Here is a 21,753-nt window from a genome sequence, read left to right on the forward strand (position 1 = left end):
ATCTATTAAGTGATTGTGGAAGGAATCCAGAAAACATCAAGCCCCCACCGAATAAGTTAATGTGAGCAAGAACACAGCCTGGAGAATGGCGGAGATGAGAGGAAGTATTAAGGCCTGAGGACTGCTCCGGAATATGGAACATGGAGAAAGTGATAAGGATCAACAGAACGAAGTATGGTCCAATGGATGGACTAGCAGAGGAGGAAGGGGGGTTTGACTTTAAGCTTACAAGGCTGGAAAAGGCGAAAGATCGGGAGATCTCTTTGTACCGACTGCCGGGCCTCTTCAAAACACTCAAAGAAGTTGGTCAAGAAGGTCATGAAAGACTTGAAAGACATCGTGAGAGGTTTTGTGACCAGAAGACGAGCCTGCAGTTCCAGATTCATTAGAGGAACAAAGAAGAAAATGGCTGCATATGTTTGTACAGTCGCCTACAGCAAGCGCAATTTATAAATGAGACTACATTTCTATCCGGCAGCAAGTAAGATTGCGTTTCCCACGTGTTGGAGCACAGTAGTGTATATACATTCAAGTGGAGATGAAATCCTTTAAGACCCCATGCCCTGGTAATACTGCAGTTATTTAATAATACACGCAAAATAAAAGATAAAAAGTCAATTTCTTTATATTTTTGTACCAATTTCCAAACATGTTTTCTTTTTCTCAAAGTAAATATGCTAAAGTAAAGTTGTACCTACTCTGACTTTGTTGAGACAGTCAGGTTACACCAGGCGTTTGAGGAGGTGCGGGTGAGGTTCCTTCAGCCCGGTCAGGAGCGACAGGCACTTGTTGGCTTCGGGACTTTAAATTCAAGACCCTAGAAAGCCTGTACAAATCTGAGAATTCAAAAAAGATCCGGTAGGTTTTAGAAACCTTTTGATGATAATAAAGTTGCTGTGCAGGCCATCAATCAAAAAGAATCAGGAGACTAATTTTCTGATTTGTGCAGATTTGTCAACTACCTCCGGAGGACGACACCAGCACCTGGTACGCAGATGGAGAACGTTGTCCGGTACATTCGAGACAGAGGACCTGGTCTGCTGCTTTCACTAGTACTACTAGCACCACCAGCAGGAGCAACACCAACACAGCCTATGTCCCAGATGCAAGCCAGAGCGCATCACAAAAGTACGTGGTTTACTGTACAGCTTTCTGACTTTCAACCTTCCTGAAGAAAAGTGAGTTTTTGTAATGTTGTCCAATTACAAAAGCTGTTGTGTGTCTCTTCTTCTTCTTCCAGGCCTTTTGGTTCAGCACTTGCGTGGTGGAGACACCGCCATGAGCCGGTGGAAGGTGCAGTTTGGTCGATACCAGGGCTAGACCTTCCACTGGCTCTTGGAAAACGACGTGAGCTACTGCGTCAATCTGGCCTCCTCCCACCAGAAGGAGCGAGAGAGGACCTCAGTCCCCGCTGATGGCCAACAAGGTGGAGTCCTACAGTACAAGTTCATACGATTAAACAATTAAGAGAGAAACTTCAGTTTTAACCTCCCCTTTTCTGAACTTGCAGGACGCCTTCTCCCGCTACTCCTCAGCATACTCTGACTTTGTTGAGGCAGTCAGGTTCCACCAGGCGTTTGAGGAGGTGCGGGTGAGGTTCCTTCAGCCCGGTCAGTAGGGACAGGCACTTGTTGGCTTCGGGGACTTAAAATTCGAGACCCTCGAGTGCCTGTACAAGTCTGAGGACTCCAAAAAGATCCGGTAGGTTTTAGAAACGTTTTAATGATGATAAAGTTGCTGTGCAGACCATCAATCCAAAGAATCAGGAGACTCATTTTCTGATTTGTGCAGATTTGTCAACTACCTCCGGAGGACGACAACAGCACCTGGTACGCAGATGGAGAACGCTGTCCGGTACATCAGAGGCAGAGACAGACAGAGGACCAGGACAGCCTTTTGTTTTACTAAAATTAATATCTTTGCTGAACATCCTGTTTGAAGATGGATTCCACCAAGAAGGCGAGTGAAGTCTTTTTGTCTTCCAGCTGTTTTGACACCTCGGATGTGTTTATGTTCTCACGTTAACATTTCTCAACTCTTTCTCCAGGTGACGAAGAAGCTCGCTGGTGCCGACTCTGACACGGCCACCTGGGTTACCAACGTCGGTAACCAACACGGGCGGGTCCTCATGAGCGTCCTCACCTGCTCCGAGGGCGTCGGGGGGCCTGTCCAGGATGGCGGCCGGGTTAATGAGGCCGTACCGACCCGCCGGTATACACCCCCCCACCCCCAGCTCATCTATGTGGACCGCGACACAGACGGCGTGTCCAAAGGTGCGTTCACACCAAACGCAATGCACATTTTTCACGTTTGCGATAGACGCGTTTCGCGCTTTGCGAAATTTCGCCAGAGTTCAAATATTTCAACTTCCAACGCGAGGTTGCTAAAGTAAAGTTGTACCTACCCTGACTTTGTTGAGGCAGTCAGGTTACACCAGGCGTTTGAGGAGGTGCGAGTGAGGTTCCTTATGCCCGGTCAGGAGCGACAGGCACTTGTTGGCTTCGGGGACTTTAAATTCAAGACCCTAGAGAGCCTGTACGAGTCTGAGGATTCAAAAAAGATCCGATAGGTTTTAGAAACCTTTTGATGAAAAAAAGTGAGTATTTGTAATGTCGTCTTATTACAAGCTTTGCGCCTCTTTAAACACTCAAAAGAAGTTGGTCAAGAAGGTCATGAAAGACTTCGTGAGAGGTTTTCTGACCAGAAGACGAGCCTGCAGTTCCAGATTCATTACAGGAACAAAAAAGAAAATGGCTGCATGTTTGTACAGTCGCCTACAGCAAGCGCAATTTATAAATGAGACTAGCAAGTAAGATTGCGTTTCTCACGTGTTGGAGCACAGTAGTGTATATACATTCAAGTGGAGATGAAATCCTTTAAGACCCCATGCCCTGGTAATACTGCAGTTATTTAATAATACACGCAAAATAAAAGATAAAAACTCAATTTCTTTGTATTTTTGTACCAATTTCCAAACATGTTTTATTTTTCTCAAAGTAAATATGCTAAAGTAAAGTTGTACCAACCAATTTCAATCAATGATGTAGTGACAAGGGAGTTGTGAGGAGCCAGTCCTCTGAAACTCCGTGTCACGCAACACCCCTCAACCGTCAATCAATCTGTATTGTAACTACACAGCTCAAATATTCAGTTTCACTGGTGAATACGACACAGTACAGAAGCTAAGGGCTCTCTAACTTCTGCTTCACCTGGTTCTCAACATTACTGGGATGCCACGCAATGTCAGACATTTATTCTTCCACCATTACACACATCTGAAACTTTCTGAATTATGCTCATTGTGCAGGACATGTAAAATATATTGAAACACATTTATGTTAATGATTGACTCTTGATTAATGAGCAGCAGGTGCGAAAGAAAGCTGGATTAGGCATGGGAGCATATCATTTTTCTACCGTCTGACAGTTTATTATTTGTGTATTTAGTTAACGTTTTTCTGCATAAAATAAAAAATAAAGGAAAAGAGTTAAACGATCTCCTGTCATTCGCGTACTATTGAAGTCACTGTCTGCAGCTCTTTAGTGGCTTAACAATGAACAACGCCGACAGAGCGCCGCTACACAGCATATATCCTCTACTTTCATAGTCTGATGTTGTCTGAGCCTTTCAGAGACTGCTGCAACACGGTTATCAATGTCATGGGACACTCCATTGCATCTGAAACGGTCCCAAAATGTTCCTGAAACTTGGAACGATTGCATGAAAACTGTGCCAGCTATCAAAATGCTCATGTGGCCCAATAAAGTACAGAGATTTGTTAACTTTTGAAACTTTAAAAATTGTTCTACGTTAAAAGTATGTCCAGTCACTATGGGCCTAAAGTTTAGTGTTTTTTTTCTCCCCTCGTCAAAACCCTGTGTGTGTGTATGTGGAAAATTCTAGCAATTTCCGTGACTCGCTATCGGTGCAGCTTTGCGCCTCTTCAAAAACTCAGAAGACGAGCCTGTCCAGATTCATTAGAGGAACAAAGAAGAAAACGGCTGCATTTGTTTGTAGTCGCTTACAGCAAGCGCAATTTATAAATGAGACTATATATCTCGCCCCGCGGCAAGTAAGATTGCATTGTCCACGTGTTGGAGCACAGTAGTGTATATACATTGAAGTGGAGATGAAATCCTTTAATCATATCACATCCCCTGGTAATACTGCAGTTATTTAATAATACACGCAAAATAAAAGATAAAAACTCAATTTCTTTGTATTTTTCTACCAATTTCCAATCATGTTTTCTTTTTCTCAAAGTAAATATGCTACAGTAAAGTTGTACCAACCAATTTCAACCAATGATGTAGTGACAAGGGAGTTGTGAGGAGCCAGTCCTCTGAAACTCCGTGTCACGCAACACCCCTCAACCGTTAATCAATCTGTATTGTAACTACACAGCTCAAATATTCTGTTTCACTGGTGAATACGACACAGTACAGAAGCTAAGGGCTCTCTAACTTCTGCTTCACCTGGACCTCATTGTTACTGGGTTGTCATGCAATGTCAGACATTTATTCTTTCACCATTACACACATCTGAAACGGTCCCAAAATGTTCCTGAAACTTGAACAACAATTGCATGAAAACTGTGCTAGCTATAAAAATGCTCATTTGGCCCAATAAAGTACAGGGATTTGTTTTTGTTTTGACGGCGTCTGGTTTATCTGCAGAGGAAGCCTGCATTCTAGTGGTTAGAGTAATCCTGTCAATCTAATCTAGTTAAAAATGTGATGAATCCATTTCTACTACTTACGTCTGTTTGTTCATTCAGCTTCACGACAGCTACTTAACATTTTAGAAGTGTAAAGAGTTATAATAAAGAAAGAAAATCAGTTTAAAGCAGCATGTAAAAGCCACAAGTGTATTTCGGTTAATTGGAATTTCAGGGATATTAACTATTTAATTTCTGAATTATGCTCATTGTGCAGGAACTAAGACATGTAAAATATATTGAAACACATTTATGTTAATGATTGACTCTTTGTGATTTAATGACGTCATGTCCTTTTTAGTTTTTTCCCTGTGTCTCTTGTGTCCCGTTCGTTCCCTGTTACATGTGTGGGTGCCATGGGCGTGGCTTCAGGCACCTGGCCTCATCTCCAGCACCTGTCTTCAATCACATCATCAGTTCCTTCCTGTTAAAACACCCCAGCTTCCCTCTCCAGTTGCCAGATTATTTCCCCGTTCTGCCTGCACGCACCTCCTGTCCTACCAGCTCACCCTTGTATTCCCTGTGTTTGGGTCAGGCCGAAACCGAACCCTCACATTAACAATGAACAACGCCGACAGAGCGCCACTACACAGCATATTATCCTCTACTTTCATAGTCTGATGTTGTCTGAGCCTTTCAGAGACTGCTGCAACACGGTTATCAATGTCATGGGATACTCCATTGCATCTGAAACGGTCCCAAAATGTTCCTGAAAATTGGAACAATGATTACAATAAAATCTGTGCTAGCTATCAAAATGCTCATTTGGCCCAATAAAGGACAGAGTTTTGTTAACTTTTGAAACTTTAAATAATTGTTCCACGTTGAAAGTATGTCCAGTCACTATGGGCCCAAAGTTTAGTGTTCGTTTTGCTCCCCTCGTCAAAATCCCGTGTGTGTGGAAAATTCTAGCAATTTCCGTGACTCACTATGGGTGAAGCTTTACGCCTCTTCAAACACTCGAAGTTGGTCAAGAAGGTTTTGTGATCAGAAGACGAGCCTGCCATTCCAGATTCATTAGAGGAACAAAGAAGAAAATGGCTGCATTTGTTTGTAGTCGCTTACAGCAAGCGCAATTTATAAATGAGACTATATTTCTGCCCCGTAAGATTGTGTTTGTGTGTGTGTATATACATTGAAGTGGAGATGAAATCCTTTAAGATCACATCCCCTGGTAATATTGCAGTTATTTAATAATACACGCAAAATAAATAGTCACTTTCTTTGTTCTTTCTACCAAATTCCAACCATCTTTTCTTTTTCTCAAAGTAATATGCTACAGTAAAGTTGTACCAACCAATTTCAACCAATGATGTAGTGACAAGGGAGTTGTGAGGAGCCAGTCCTCTGAAACTCCGTGTCACGCAACACCCCTCAACCGTCAATCAATCTGTATTGTAACTACACAGCTCAAATATATTCTGTTTCACTGGTGAATACGACACAGTACAGAAGCTAAGGGCTCTCTAACGTCTGCTTCACCTGGACCTCAACGTTACCTGGATGTCACGCAATGTCAGACATTTAGACCCCGTTTACACAATGGGAAAATGCATATATTTTCATGCGTTTTGGCCTTTTCATTTACACAAAAACTGAGGTTTCATCACGGAAAACGATCATTTCTAAAAACTCCGGCCAAAGTGGAGATTTCTGAAAACTCAGTTTTTGTGTTTGCGTGTGAACTAGGTCAAACAGAGTTTTAGGTTGTCAAACGTCACAGTATGCGACTAAAAATGCTTCACGTCATGTGAGCGTCCTATGTTTACAGTTAGTTTAATTAGGCTACTGATCATGGATGGTGTCAGAGGTGAAGAACTGCACGGAGGTCAGCAGTCCTTCAGCTTTCTATACTCCCAAGACGTAGGTACATTGCCTGCCAACGAAAAGGAAGTTGATCGTGTTTTTCGTAGTTGCTGTTGGTTTTGAGAATTCTGATTGGTTTGCATGTCTTTATCCTTCTCGTTACACTGCCGACTACAGGTTTGGCATAGTTATGATGGCGCCTGGGGGCGTATTTCTGCGGGTTCATATAAACAGAAACTTTTTTGAAAACAACGTTATTTTTGAAAACGGAGGGGCAGAAATATTTGTTTCTGTAAATACCCGGCTATGTGTAAATGTGGCCTTATTCTTCCACCATTACACACATCTGACTCCGACTGCCAGGAACCTCTGTGTGACACCTGTCAGTCAACTCTCCCTGACTGCCAACATTACCGCAATAACACGCTCCTGTAGGTACATGCTGTACAACATCAGGAGAAGACGACCTCTTCTCACTCAGGAGGCGGCACAGGTCCTGGTCCAGGCTCTGGTCATCTCACGGGTAGACTATTGCAACTCCCTCCTGGCAGGTCAACCTGCTAATGTTGTTCGACCTCTACAGCTCATCCAGAATGCAGCTGCTCGACTGGTCTTCAACCTCCCGAAATTTACCCACACTACGCCGCTCCTCCGCGACCTTCACTGGTTACCGGTGGCCGCCCACATCCGCTTCAAAACATTGGTACTTGCCCTGCTGCGAACAGATCGGGTCCCGTCTACATCCAGAACATGGTCAAACCGTATACCCAGGACATGGTCTAACCTCACACCTAGGACATAGTCAAACCGTATATCCAGGACATGGTCTAACCTCAGACCCAGGACATGGTCAAACCGTACACCCCAGCTCGTTCACTTCGCTCGGTTTCTGCCAATCGGCTTGTAGCTCCTTCACTTCGAGCTAAACACTCAAAATCACGACTGTTTGCTGTGGCTCCTCATTGGTGGAACGAGCTCCCCATTGACATCAGGACAGCAGAAAGTCTCTACATCTTCCGTTGCAAACTAAAAACACATCTTTTTCGACTACCTTGAATAGGGAAGGTAGAGCCGTAGTAGCACTTACATGTCTCTTACGGATAGCACTTTGTCGTTTAACTTTATTGAAGAAATTGTACTTGCTTGATTCTTGTTGTTCTGAGTTTGGACTCATGGTTTAATGCAAGTCGCTTTGGATAAAAACGTCAGCTAAATGACATGTAATGCAATCTGAAACGGTTTCAAAATGTTCCTGAAACTTGAACAATGATTACAATAAAAAAACCTAAATGTCCCCCCTCAGCATTCAGCACTCTGAATCTGTTCAATCTGAACTGAACTTACTTATTGATACAAACGTTAATGTACAAAGCAACTGAAGAGTTTGTTGTTTAAGATAAATACTTTTATTTCACACACACCTAATATAAACAAATATAAACTTAAATTAACTCAAATTGCTGTTTCCCCCCCCCCCCCATATGTTTTTGAGCATATTGCTGCCTCCTCTTTTTGTTCAGACGCTCACGTCCGGCTTCGTCCTGTCGTCCCGGGTCTGGTGCAGAGCTCTGGAGGATAGCCCTCCTCAGACCTCTGTGAGCCACTGCTCCACAGACTTTTTCTGTGGGTCACTGGCCTGGAAAAATGTCTGTTTTGTTGGCCGATTGATGCTGAGGCCAAAGTCCCGCGTCGACCTCTGGATGCAGGACTTGCAGGTCCTCTGTTTTCTGGCCTTCTGCACCTGTCCGGCTGCAGGGGCAGCTCGGAACGAATCCACACACACAGGTTTATACAAATGCATACTCAGTGTGTGTGTGTGGAACATATTCAGTGTATTTTGTGTTTTAAATAAGGAGAAGACCCTGGCTTAGGGCCCTGGGGAGCAGGAGTCAGGGGGGTCTTTGGGGATCCTGGTTTTAATGGAATAAAGGCTCTCCCCTTTCCTTCCTCTCGTCGAGTATCTGAGGTTTGTAGGACCTGGGGGTTAGCCTTCCACCTCCGAATCTCCGGTCTGTCATTTCTGCATGAAGACAAAACAAGAAGGAATAAAGTTCACATTCAGAAACAGGAGCCAATCAGAGCAGAGCTAACGTACCAAAATATATCCTAACATTTTAAGACCTGTCTGTCAGCATCTGAGAATGGAAAATTTTCCACTGTCTTCTCTTCTGGTGTCAGCCAATCAGAGTCCTGTTGACCAACACCTACCTTTGACACCTGCGGTCCAACGACAGCCATCAGTCCTCCTCCCCCCCCATTGTTGCTGACGACTGGGCCCCTGTGGAGGATGTTGTCTTTGAAATGTGGAACAAAAGGAGACTGGGGAGATTTTATGTTCAAATATTAGATATCACACACACATCACATTTTATATCAGGTGAACCTTATTTGGCCATCTTCTCTCTGGCCCTGGCGTTCCTCTTCTTCATCTCCCTCTGCTTCCTCTCGCTGCTGGTGACCCCTCTCCCCTCTCTTCTCCGTCAGCCACTCACTGTTCTGCCGAGTGGGTCCGGGTTCTGGCAGAAGCTCTCCCTGGCTGAGCGGAGGGCCGAGTGTTATGTGGCTCTGGTCCTCCTCTCCCCACACTTGGGTCAGGTCCGGGACTTTGGGGGGGAGGGGCAACGTACTGCTCAGCATGGGCCAACTTGTATGGGAAGTGTTCAGGGGTCTGAACGGACAGCCCCACAGTAGGGACAGGAGTAGGGCCGTTTCTGCACCCGCGGCTTCGTATTAAAGTCCTCCAGCTGACAGTCGTAGTCAGTCTCCTGGAGAGGAAGGTCCCTCTCAGAGGCTTGAAAATCCCTGCAAGCAATAAGGATACAAATCTTATTTATTTTAGTATAAAGGACCATCTGCTCCTCAACAGTCCCATATTAGAGTAGATATAAATGGAATTAAAAGAGTTGTCGTTCACCTTTTGATTCTGGGTCTGCTGCTGATCCATGCTGATGCTGCTGTGTGACTGTAAAATGTCTTGAGGCCAAACCTCACTTCACCCAACCAAACCCCCCACACTTCACCCCTCCTCCTCCTCCTCTCTCTTCTTCTCCTGCAGCCAATCCTCCAAACTTCTGCCCTCGGAGGAGCTCTGGCAGAAGTGAAACATAGTTTTTAACTTCTTGGTGTGGAAGCGGCTGTGACCAAATTGTTTGGTTTTGGGCTGTTTGCAGAGGGTGCAGGAGAAGGGCGCCTTCACTTTAAAGTCCTGGCCCTGTCTCTCTGCCTCCTGCCTCCTCTTGTCCAGCTGCTTCCGCTTCCACAGCTTCGTCTTGGGCAGCCGAGGAGGTGGAGGAGGCCCGCTGGCCTCCGCTGTGGGCAGACGTGGAGGAGCGGCGGTGGCGATGGCGGCAGGAGCAGCCTCATTGGTGGGGGGAGCAGCTGCTGGCAGGTCCGGGGCCTGAGAGACGCCTGGTAAGGGCTGGTCCAGGGGGAGGCCTTGTGGGCTCTCTCTGGGTGGCAGTGTTGGCGCTGGTGCCACCAGAGGAGCGCTGGTGGATGGCACAGCGGCCTGGAGGACAGATCTCTCCTGGTTCCCCTTCCTCCAGTTGTACCTAGATTTCATACAGGATTAACACATTGAAGACGTAGCTGTTTTACAGTAAACCTCTTAGTTTAGTGTGATACTCACCACTGGGTGAGCGTCCTCTGATTGATCTCAAAGAGCTGCAGCTTTGTTCGGAGGGTCGGGTTAGACAGCACGCTGTCTCTGATGGCGCAGTAGCTCCTGAGGATCAGAGAACTCCGGCAAGCGAGCAGCTCTGTGGATGGAGCCGACACAGCAGGATGTAGACGGCCTCCACCAGCCTGCTGGCGTCGGGCCTCGCTGAGGGGCCGCTGGCCTGACTGTGGAGACATCTGCAGAGAAACAGGAAGTCAGAGGAGCCCCTGAACTCAGATTCACTTTACAAGCAGACCCTAATATTGCTTACCTTCTCATGCTCTCCACACCCACAGTGGTGTCGTTGGGTGCGTGGGTGGCAGACTTGGCCTTTTTAAACCTCCCCTGATTGAGCTGGTCCCTGTAACGTGGGGGGTAGTTAACAGGGCCCTTGTCTCCCTCGGGGAGTTTATCCCACAAGGCCATGAGCTGCGCCTCACGCCCCACTGTGACTCGACCAGCCAGCCGCAGCTCCACCAGACACTCGGCCAGGTTAAGAACATGCTGGTACCCGGGGGAGCCAGCTGGGCCCACGCACTCCTACAGAGGGCAGAAAAACAGTCCTTCATTCATCATGGCTTTGAGGACGGAGGTGATGGAGAAGGTGAAAGGATCACATACCTGCTCTGCGGCGTCCTGGAGGCCAGCTGGCGGTGGGGGCTGTGAGGTGGCCAACAGGAATTCTGTGTCGGGGAACAGGAATTCCTGAAAGCCCTCATCAACCCCTTAAAGTCCTCCGCCGTCTCCTCCTCTCCCTCCTGCTCCTCCGTCTCCTCCTCTGGGACGTCGGGGTCCTCCGGCAGCTCCTGCAGCACCCGGCCGGTCTGGGAGAACAGGTAGTTGACCCCGATCAACTCGCCTGTGGTAGCACAGAAAACAAAATTAAAAACAGTCAAAGTTGCTGGCAGCTCTCTGAGCTTCTCCCTCAGCAGGTACCTGTGTACTCCAGAGTCCGGCTGTAGCTGTGAACCAGCCAGTACCCGTACAGGCTTTGGGCCAGCTGGTTCACACAGTGCACGTCTCTGCTACTGTAGCTGCGCATCTGGCTGCCACCCCGCCCCACGCGGTCCTCGTTCCACCGAGTCAGGCCCTCCAGCAGGTAGATCTGGAAGTGCATAGCGTTCGCGATTGTTCCTGGAACGCGACAGAAGAGTGAGGTGAGAAGAGACTCTCAGAGAACATTAACTTGTGAGGCTTCAGACTCTCACCAGGGATGAACCTGTTGAGGTGGAGGTGGAACGACTCCAAGGATGTGGAGCCGCGGGCGCAGCGGTACACCGGCAGGCTGACTCCTCCCCGGGTCAGCTGGCCAGTCCTGGTGTACAGCTGCAGCCAAGGTGGGTCCTGGAGGCACTGCAGGTGGCGGCGCTGGGTGCTCCAGATACCCGTGACTCTCTCCTGGTCCAGCAGCAGGATGCCCATGGCGTCCTTGGCCGACTTGAAGTGGGCCAGGGCCTCCTCGATGAGACGCTCGGTCTCCTGTGCCCCACGTGTGCGGCGGCGACAGTGCCGAGCCATCTCCTTGAGGGAGACCCTGCTCCAGGCCCCGGGTCTCTCGGCCTCCTTGGCTCTCTTCAGCAGGGCCACGTCCTCTGGATCCCAGACAAAGATGCAGATGGACAGGCGCCGCATGAAGTGGGCATAGAGGGGGTGGCTCTCCGTGGTGACCATCGCCGCACGTAGTGCCACGTGTCCAGCCGGACCACGAGCTGGGTCCACTCTGGAAACAGAGCGGCTGCTGCTGAACCACCAGTGATGGAGCAGCAGTCCCTGTCCACATACAGGACCACAGGTGGCTCCTCCCCGGCCTGCTGGTACCGCCTGACCAGCCCAGAGGTCATCTCCTTGAGCCCGGAGCCCTCTGCTGCAGTGAGGACCGACATGAGCACCTGTCCGTGCTCGTTGCCCACGTTGGTCACCCACTGGGCCGTCCCTGCAGCGTGGCCAGCCAGCTTCCTGGTGATCTACACAACCAAAAGGACTTTATTGATCCTGAGGGGGAATCGGGTCAAGATGCTCTCATTCTAAAAGAGTTACCAGAGTGCTACCGTACTAAAATATACACCCGTGTACATGACAAACTTGAGTTAAAATTCTACCTCCTTGGTGGAGTCCATTTTCAGGATGGAGCCAAAGATGGATGTCACCTTGCCTCTCATCTCCTCCAGGCGTAAGTGACAGGCCGAGAGGATCCATTTGCTGGTGGGGACCGGCTCCATCTCTGGGGGGGCTGGAGGAGGTGGAACAGTCACACCCGGCATCATGAACATCTTGTAGATGGACATGAACCGTTTGCAACTGTTCATCCAGGTTGCTGTGTGCTGCTCCACCAGACAGGAGCGCAGACGGCTGGCACTGTTGCCCAGCGTCCGGCCCGTCATCTGTCCCAAGACCACCTTGTCACAGGACAGCCTGCAGAGACAACGAGAAGGTGGACAGAAAGACAGAACGGGTTGAGTTGTAAGCTTTTATAAAAACACAGAACTGCTCATGGAAAATAACCACTAAACCAAGATCTGAGCAGGTCCCTGCTGTGAAAGATGAACAGTGACCTTGAACAAAGGCAGTTGAACAATTGTTGTGAGGCCTTTGTTGTGAGCTTTGAGAGGTGTGAAGAGCTGAGGGGGCGATCAGGCTCCTCACTTCCCCCTCCTCCTCACTCCCCCCTCCTCACTTCCCCCTCCTCACTTCCCCCTCCTCACTCCCCTCCCCCCAGAGTTCAAAGTCCCCTTTAAGATTAAAGTCTTTGATGTACCTGTATTTCAGCAACGCTGGGAACACACTCCTGTACCCCTCATCCAGCTGAGCCATGATGCTCATCGACCATGACGCCAACTTCTTCCTACAGCGGTGACACTAGGTACTCTGTACCCATAAAATACCATCCGTCGCTGGCCAGGACCTTGCGGACAGTCTTGTACAAACCACATCCGGTCATTTTATGGGTACAGATTGGGCAGCTGATGAGGCACTGCCACATCCTGTAGGGTACCCAGAGGAAGAACGGCCGCTGGAAGAAGGCGTCGAGCGAGGCCGGAGGCTGGTGGTACAGCTGGCGAGGGCCCGGAGGGTAATACCAGTTCTGCAGCTCCGTCTTGAGCACAGGCTTCCCAGTGGGGTCCCTGGTGAAGAGGGCCTGGTGCTGCACCGTGGGTAGTGTGCTCTTCCAGCTCTCTGGGAGGAGCAGAACCTGTAACACATGCACATAAATATAGAAACCACGTTAACAAACAACACACCTTCCAACATCCAACATGTGTTTAGATTCTATCGGAGGACTGACATCAGCTGGGAGACGGGCAGATGCTGGAGCTGCAGGTCGTCTGCTCTGGGCCGGAGCAGGTGGAGCAGGGGCCGCTGGTTCACTAGGAGCTACGCCATGATAAAAAGAAAAATCATTTAATGACTTTCCTTTGGGCCTCCTATTAAACACAAACACTCAATAAACAGGATTGTGGGGTCATCACCTGAAGAAAGGGAGCGCTCATAGTCAGCAGCTGCAACCACCAGCACCGCGTCGTCCTCTGAGGAGGAATCTGTAACACAGAGAATCATCAGGACTGATCTGAACCACGAGAGACCGACAGAGCAGCGCTGGTCTACTGGTGGAAGACTACGTACCTATGATAACCCTACTCCTTTTAGTCTCCCTCTTTGAATGCCCAGAGGAAGATGAGGAGGCCCTGGAGGAGGAGGTGGTGACTGTGGATGTTGCTGGAGCAGAAGGTGAAGAGACTGCCTTCTTCTGGTCCGTCTCCAGCACGTACCTCTTCAGGTGGTCCATGCTGGAGCCCACAGAGTAGATGCGGGTTCTCCTGAGCCACATCCTGTAGCTGTGGAGGGACAAAGCCTCGTTAGATGACAACAGGAAACGCCTCACAGTGATGGTTGGATCACGACTCGCTCAGTGACTCACCTCTGCACCACTGGATCCGCAGACTCGTAGAAGGCCCGGTAGGTGAGTGCGGCATGGTCCCCGAATCCCACCAGCCTGCTGTCTAGCGCTCCCTCGGAGGAGCTGTCGGAGATTTCTCCGGGTTACCACCTCCATCAGGTCGAGGAACAGCTTGGCGTACCGCCACAGAGCGTCTTTGCTCAGCATTGCTGCATCGGTGCTGCTGTCCCCTGACTCCCGCTCCTTACGGTGAGCCGCCATGATCATCACCAGGTAGCCGGTGTCATTGCTGGCCAGCCAGTGGAAGGTCTGCCCTCGTTACTTTCCAAACTGGATCTCATGGCAGCTGAGAACCAGCTTGTTGTCAGTGCAGTCCCCTCCACCAGCAGCGACCCGGTCCCTGGCATCCTGCGAGGTGGCCGGTTGGTTCTTGGGCCGCCCGGCACGGCTGACCACCTGCTGACGGGAGAAAGCCTCACCCTCAGGAGAGGCTCTCAGCATCAGGTCGTTGGACATGGTCATACAAAAACTCGGTGCGTAATCCATCTGTTCATGGAGAGACAGGAGGAAGACCCGATAAGGCCGGTGGTAACACAGTAGTAGGAAGAACGGAGGCTCAAACGCTCATCACCAACGTCAATGGCATAAAACTCTCAGCTGCTTCTTCGTGCAGAGATCCAAATTCTCTCTGAGGGAGAAGCCAAGAACAGCTCAACATCCTCCATGACAAAGAGCGTCACAAAGGAAAAAGTGAATGCCGTGTGCCGTCCAGACGTAACCAGCAACGCGCCCCTCTAGCTGACTGCAACCGTAAACTAACTAAAATAAGCTCAATCTGGTCTTCATGCGGTTAATGGCGGTGGGTACTTACGCTCTGAAGCCCAGTGGCGAGGGAGAGTCCCCTGGACCCTGGACGTGCTCCCGAGACAAGGCGCTCTAACCGCGGTCACCGCAACACTACCAAAACAAAAAACGAGACGAAACCCAAAGGAGTAACGCCACTGTAACTGACAGGGGAACACCGCTTTACTCACAGCAACGTACAACACTTAACACAACAACCACTGCGCCTCCCCCAACGAACGCGCATGTCAGATCTGCGTGACAGAATACTCACACCGACCAAAAGACTGGACGAGCCCCCACATGTCACGACCCGTCTCAGGCACCGCGACAAAACGTACGGGACACTCAGCGTTCCAACCAAAAAGGGTGTTTATTAATTAACTACGGTGGCTGGCGAAGCCCCAACGCAGCCAAGAATACAGACAACATAGAATTGCTGTCGGCTGACAGGCCACACATCGCCGCAGCTATGGAGAGAGAGAGCGAGCCGTCACCGGGGCGGAGCTTTATGCCCGGGCCCAGGTGCTGCTCATCAGGGAAACCCTGACAGAGACAGGCAAAAGACACAGACAGATTAGGGAATCGTCACAGTGAGTCTGTGGGCCCTCTTCCATCTCCTTATCCTCTGGCATCAGCTGGTTCCGTGAGTTATATGCCTTCACAATACCTCACCTGTTCAATGACATCTCTATTGCTTTGCTACTGAGCTGGCCTTACATTAGCCAATACACTAACTCAGTGAGCTCAGGTAGATCCTTACCTTGGACAAATGAATGTCTATACAATTAAATGCTAGATTGGCAAACACTAGACATCTTAATATTACATATGCTGTTGTCACTGCATATTCATTGTCAACAACAATGTAAGACAATCCAAAACTGCGGGTCAGTAAAGAATGGTGTGGAAATGTAAAGAAAAGGTTATCAAATGAGAAAAAAAATAACATGGATCATCATCTTTACACTTTAATTTAAAAGGTTAGGATTAAACCTGACACAAACAATTTTTTTTGGCTCAAATAAAGCTGTTCATATGTATGTACAGCATTTAGTGAGCTGGACTGCATTATACTAACATGCTTCTAATCTTTGGCTCCGCATGTGTTTTGATATACAAACTTAATACTTGAATATACAAACTTACTACTAGACGAAACTAAGTATGAAAGAATTATTGCTACAATTTTGTAGTAGTAATTTAAATATTTACCCGCCCCCCCCTCAACCTGTGTGACTCCCCCATCAACTTGGTGGAGTCCTTCCGCTTCCTGGGCTCCACCATATCCCAGGACCTCAAGTGGGAGCTGAACATCACCAAAAAGGCTCAGCAGAGGATGTACCGCCTGAGTCAGCTGAAGAAATTCAACCTGCCAAAGACAATGATGGCACACTTTTACACGGCCATCATTGAGTCCATCCTCTGCTCCTCCATCACCGTCTGGCACGCTGCAGCCACTGCCAAGGACAAGGCCAGGCTGCAGCGCACCATTCGCTCTGCAGAGAGGGTGATTGGCTGCAATCTGCCGTCCCTCCTTGACCCGTTCGCCTCAAGGTCCCTGAAGCGGGCAAGAAAGATTGTAGCCGACCCCTCTCACCCTGGACACAAGCCGTTTGAGTCCCTTCCGTCTGGAAGGAGGCTGCGGTCCACCAAGTCAAAGACCGCACGCCACTCAAACAACTGCTTCCCGTCAGCAGTCAGGCTCATCAACAGAGCCCGGATCCCCCACTGACGGTCTCTTCCATCCCTTGGACCATTTTCCACCGTCACTCCTCTGCACATACCAGCACACTTAAATAACACACGTCACTTTAACTTAAACACTTGTGGCGTCAGAGTGTCCCTAGGGCAAGCTAGGGTGGGGTAGTGCACGAGAGGCTGGAAAAGAGACACACAGACGTTTATAAAGTAAAATAGGGTGGATTTATTCTTCCAGCACCTCAGAGGGCTCCATTAAATCCAAACTATCAAAAAAGGTCAGTCCGTCAACTCAGTGTCCCGGAGGAGAAAAGGGAGAGATGGGGACTACAAAATAAAACACAAAACATACTACAGATCCTGACAAATAACGGTGTTATCGCATAGTACAGTGTCTTTCTAGGTAACCTTTGAAAAATCTAAGCGAAAAAACGCAGAAAAATGAACAGACACCTGTCTTAACGACAGATCAAGACAGTTACGTTTTTTTGAACACATCCTCTGTCTATAAAATCAATTTAGATTATCTGAGTTAATACAACTCATTGGAATTGATACACACAACTTGAAAGTCTACCTGAAGTTGATCAAACTCAAAATGCTGAGTCGTTATGGCTGCAGTTCACTCGAGTAACTACAACTTTCTATGTGATTTTAAGTTGGGTTAGCTTACTACTTTTATTAAGATGAGCTGGTAAGTTTTACAGTGTGTGCCCCGACCAGATAGAGACTTAAAAATGCCAGTTTGTCAAGAAACACCATCGCAGACAGAGTTACGAAGCTAGCAGGAAATCTAACACAGCTAGCCGAAGAGGCGAGCAGTTACTTGGCTTTTCCGTTAGCTGTTGATGAAAGCAGACACCACTGATACAGCGCAGCTATTCAGTTTTATAAGAGGCGTGAAGGCGGACTTGACTGTCAGTGAGGAGCTTTTGGATGTAGCTGCGATGCATGGGACGACGACGGCTAGGAAAGATTTTTATGCAGTGGAGAAGTCCGTAACTAAAACTAATTTACCCTCGGAGAAGTTGGTGGGGTTAACTACCGATGGTGCACCTGCAATGTGTGGTGAAAAAACCGGCTTGTTTGGACTAGTGAACGAGAAAATGCAAAAAGCTAACTGCCATACACCTCTGATAAATGATCATTGCATTATCCACCAAGAAGTTCTGTGTGGAAAGGTTCTCCTTCCAAAAATAATCATGCATGATGCCAGTCAAGGCCTGAACACATTTACATGAAGAAACATTTGAAATTGTCATAGGAACACCTACTAAAAAGGGTTTTAGACAATGTCTTCTCCTGAACGTCTAAGGAGACTGTACTGACAACAAGCTGGTTCTCAGCCACCATGAGATCCAGTTTGGGAAGTACAGAGGGCAGACCTTCCACTGGCTGGCCACGACACCGGCTACCTGTTGATGATCGTGGCGGCTCATCTTAAGGGGCGGGAGTCGGGGGACAGCAGCACTGACGCCTCGATGCTGAGCAAAGACACTCTGTGGCGGTACGCCAAGCTGTTCCCCGACCTGATGGAGGTGGTAACCCGGAGGAAGGTCTCCGAGGGAGCGCCGGACAGCAGGCTGGTGGGATTCGGGGACCACGCTGGACTCTCGTACCGAGCCTTCTACGAGTCTGCAGATCCAGTGGTGCAGAGGTGAGTCACCGAGCGAGTCGTGATCCAACCGTCACTGTGAGGCGTTTCCTGTTGTCATCTAACAAGGCTTTGTCCCTCCACAGCTACAGGATGTGGCTCAGGAGAACCCACATTCACTCCGTGGGCTCGCGCATGGACCACCTGAAGAGGTACGTGCTGGAGACGGACCAGAAGAAGGCAGGCTCTTCACCTTCTGCTCCACCAACCTCCACAGCCACCTCCTCCTCGTCTTCCTCAGGGCCTTCAAAGAGGGAGACCAAAAGGAGTAGGGTTCTCAGAGGTACGTCATCTTCCACCAGTAATCAGATATCTACTTTTGTGGATTATATCAATTTGAATGTACACATTGTTCCCTTAACCTACTATTCTCATCAACCCCACTTCCTCTGCATGCTTGTGTCTAGGTGGTCTGTTTGTCAGCAACGGGAACACTTGGAAGAAACAGCGACGCTTTGCCTTGTCTACCTTACGCAACTTCGGCCTGGGCAAAAGCACCATGGAGCAGAGTGTCTGTGAGGAGATCCGACACCTGCAGGAGGAGATGGAGAAGGAGAAAGGTGGTGTAAACAATGAGGTCGTTATCAGCAGCTCTTCACCACTTTTAAATGTGCGTTTCATTTTTCCTCAAGAGAAATTTCCTCGTAGTTCCCAACAATAACACCAGTCCGCGTAGCAGGAGGCCCTAGTGGTTGCCTGTTACGATTGCCTTTACAACTATTATTTAAAACTTATAAAGCCAGTTTAAAATACTTTTTTTTATTGTGTAGCTTTATATGAGAGAGACAACTTTGAGGGATATCTTAATGTTATTATGTAATGTAATATTATTTATTTATTACATTATTCGGCCCAGATTCGGCAGCCGATAAACCGGTTGCCATGTCTCAGACAGAATCTGCCAATGTCAGACATGGCAACAGTGAAATGTGCCAAAGGTGGCTCACATTTGGCCGCATCGAGCCGGAACACAGCCGAGTCAGCCGACACTTAGCCGCAATACGGCCGAGTGCGCTGGCTAGTGTTGGATTAAAAAAAAAAAATTGCCATGCGAGGCCCCCCCCGCGGTGTGGGGGCTGCGGGGGTGATCTCTACGGGCCTGCTCCTACCCACATGACTCTTTGGCCTCCTCCCTTCTTGACAGCATCAGGAGGGGCTATGTGCTGTGCCCATCGCCAACCTCTCCCCACAATCGCACCTTAATGGCTACATATAGACACTTTACTACAATGTTTACATAATTACATTGAATCTGAATCGTGTGTTTCTTTAAAATTACATAAGAAATAATGAAGCTTCAAACTTCACATTCAGAAACAGTTTCTGAATGAACTTTATTCCTTGTTTTGTCTTCATGCAGAAATGACAGACCGGAGGTCTTTGAGAGGAGATTCAGAGGTGGAAGGCTGACCCGAGGTCCTACAGTCCTCCTCCTCAATTCAGGTTTAAGAAACCATACACTGAATATGTTCCGTTTGCTGCTGTTGTGAGGATGCATTGTATAAACCTGTGTGTGTGTGTGTTTTCGTGCAGGGGGCCAGGAGGCAGAGGACCTGCAAGTCCTGCGGCCAGAGGTCGACGCAGGACTTGGGTCACAGCATCCATCTGCCAACAAAGCAGACTTTTTGCCAGGCCAGTGGCCCCCAGAAAACATCGGTGGAGCAGTGGCTCACAGAGGTCTAAGGAGGGCTCTTGTTAAGAATATTAACCTCAGATTTGTTAAGAATATTAACCTCACTGTCTTGTCTCAGTGAATGGTGTTGTCTTCCTCTGACCTTGGCAGAACAACAGAGACAGAGACAGAGGCGCATTCAACAAAGTCTTATCTGGTTGCAAAGGAAAGAACTGAAGAAGTTACAAAGCTACTAAGCAAGATTACAAATGTGTTTATTATGATCTTTTAAGAAACACCTTCGTAATAAGGGAACGCAACATACAACTGCGTACTCACGACGATTTTAATGCATGAATTAATTCAGAAGGTATCACGAATTCTTGTTCCTCTCTATTAAGAAATTTTCATATATAATTTCATATTAATGCTTGGCGTATGGCAAACGGGACTACTAACTATGATGTGAGGGCACTCAAGGTCAGACACACACACACACATACCCCAGACGCACACACACCCCAGATTACTAAGACAAAGGAGCATACAGTTCCCCGGAACCAGGAGGGAACCAACAGATGGTAGCAAGAAAGATAACATACAGTTCAGGGTGAGAACCAACTACATCCCATTGAGGTAAGACACAGCAAGAATTGGGGAGGGTAACGAACAAGTTACTTCCCGAAGGACCGGCCCAGTCCACGCTCGCCTGCTCGCCCGCACTCTGCTAACCAATCAGAAGATGACATCACTCCGGGGAAGGACTCATACGGACCAATAGGGAGAGGACTCCTCCCTCACCAAAAGACTGTATAACCTGTTGCACGCTTTCGTTCGGGGCTTCTTCTCGTAGGAGTCCGACAGCTTATGCTCTCATGCTCGCTGAAGCCCATGCATGTATCTTGTGTAGTGATCTTTGATTAAAACTCTTGTTCAATTTAAAATTACAAGTCTACCGTGAGTCTTTCAAGAACTGTCCGCAGGGTAACGGTGAACCTCAACACTCTCCTCCAGAGCTCTGCACCAGGCCCGGGACGACAGGACACGAAGAAGCTGGACGTGCATGAGCTTCTGAACAGGAAGAGGAGGCAGCAATATGCTCAAAAGACATGGGGGGAAATGAGGACGGCAATTTGAGTTCATTTAAGTTTATATTTGTAAAGGTGTGAAATAAAAGTATTTATCTTAAAACTCTTGCTTTGTCCATTAATATTGTATCAATAAGTAAGTTCAGTTCAGATTGAACAGATTCAGAGTGCTGAATGCTGAGGAGGGCAGGCAACCACCAGGGGGGGGGGCCCTCACTTCCTTTCCACTTCCTCACTCACTGCTTTCCAAGCAGCATCTTTCTTTAAACGATTTCGATAATCATACGACGACGTATTGAAAATTATGGGGTGTCCGCAAACTGCGACGATCAGAGTGTCCTCCATTTTTTCTGATTCACCAACGGCAGGACAGTGATGACGGGCAGAGCATCTCAACGCTGATTGGCTTTCGCAACCTCGCGTTGGAAGTTGAAATATTTGAACTCTGGCGAAATTTCGCAAAGCGCGAAACGCGTCTATCGCAAACGCGAAAAATTGGCATTGCGTTTGGTGTGAACGCACCTTTGGACACGCCGTCTGTGTCGCGGCCCACATAGATGAGCTGGGGGTGGGGGGGTGTATACCGGCGGGTCGGTACGGCCTCATTAACCCGGCCGCCATCCTGGACAGGCCCCCCGACGCCCTCGGAGCAGGTGAGGACGCTCATGAGGACCCGCCCGTGTTGGTTACCGACGTTGGTAACCCAGGTGGCCGTGTCAGAGTCGGCACCAGCGAGCTTCTTCGTCACCTGGAGAAAGAGTTGAGAAATGTTAACGTG

The 21,753-nt window shown here is 48.4% G+C and overlaps 2 long non-coding RNA genes across 2 annotated transcripts; one reads left to right on the forward strand and one right to left on the reverse strand.

Annotated features, from left to right (window-relative positions):
* Positions 1 to 1,314: 1,314 nt before the first annotated feature.
* On the forward strand, positions 1,315 to 1,903 carry LOC117730088. Its single transcript, XR_004609412.1, has 3 exons — positions 1,315 to 1,426; positions 1,511 to 1,701; positions 1,792 to 1,903. It is a non-coding gene; the product is annotated as an uncharacterized LOC117730088 (long non-coding RNA).
* A 15,021-nt stretch (positions 1,904 to 16,924) lies between these two features.
* Positions 16,925 to 21,683, reverse strand: LOC117729865. The gene is made up of 3 exons (XR_004609393.1): positions 21,498 to 21,683; positions 18,642 to 18,807; positions 16,925 to 18,519 (listed from the first exon to the last, which is right to left on the reverse strand). It is a non-coding gene; the product is annotated as an uncharacterized LOC117729865 (long non-coding RNA).
* Positions 21,684 to 21,753: the final 70 nt, after the last annotated feature.

This window comes from Cyclopterus lumpus, chromosome 4 (assembly GCF_009769545.1).
Source record: "Cyclopterus lumpus isolate fCycLum1 chromosome 4, fCycLum1.pri, whole genome shotgun sequence".
NCBI lineage: Eukaryota > Metazoa > Chordata > Actinopteri > Perciformes > Cyclopteridae > Cyclopterus > Cyclopterus lumpus.